The sequence below is a fragment of the Trichechus manatus genome, unplaced genomic scaffold, assembly GCF_000243295.1.
Source record: "Trichechus manatus latirostris isolate Lorelei unplaced genomic scaffold, TriManLat1.0 scaffold00036, whole genome shotgun sequence".
NCBI lineage: Eukaryota > Metazoa > Chordata > Mammalia > Sirenia > Trichechidae > Trichechus > Trichechus manatus.
The window spans coordinates 3411893-3412777 of record NW_004443972.1 but is presented as its reverse complement, the minus strand read 5'-3'; positions in this window follow the sequence as shown (position 1 = coordinate 3412777).

The window sequence follows — 885 nt, the reverse complement described above, 5'->3', positions numbered from 1 at the left end:
TGAGGGACCTGTAATAAGACCTGGTAGTCTTGTACAGTTTCTCTGTGACTTCTATAAAGCAGTGGTTGAGTACGTATAAGAATCACCCACAATGCTCATTAAAAATTCAGATCACACACCTAATAGAGTAGCTAAACTGACAAAGCCAGACAAGAGCAAAGTGAAGTGAAGATTGGAGCAGCTGGAACTCTCATTCCACACTCCTTTGCTGTTGGGAGTGTAAAACTGTACAACCACTTCGGAAAACTGCTTGACACTTTTTTTTTTTTTTAAGTAATGCTGGGTTTAGGCCTTCATTTCATTCTGTTATTTGAAAAACTAGGTCTTTCCAAATCCAGTACAGCTTTCTTAACTAAGCAGCCAACAGTTTCTCTTTCATCGTTCGTTCACAGATATTGGTATATATCACAATCAAAACCCCCCTTTTCCTTCAATGAGTAGTGTCATTGCAAGATTATCCTGTCACTCTACTGCAGACAGTGAGAAGGAAGCTCTGCTTCCCATACCCAATGTGACACTGCCTCTCGTTTTTGGACATCTCCAGGCTGAAAGTTTCAACATGTGAGAATTTCAAGAAAAGCACATCTTGACAGCCAGATGATGACCAAAGAGGCTTTCAAAGTTTTCATCCAAACTACCCTGTCTCCCAGCTTGACATCTTAATCAATTTCTGGCTCTTGTATATAAAACAAAACCAAGCAAAACAAACACCCAGAAATCTGTTTTCCGCTTCTAAATTACTGATCTTGGGATCACAACAAGGGTCCCAGACAGAGCTGGAAAAAGTGTAGAAAAAAATTCTAACTCACAAAAAAAGACCAGACTTACTGGCCTGACAGAGACTGGAGAAACCCCAAGATTATGGCCCCCAGACATCTTTTTAGC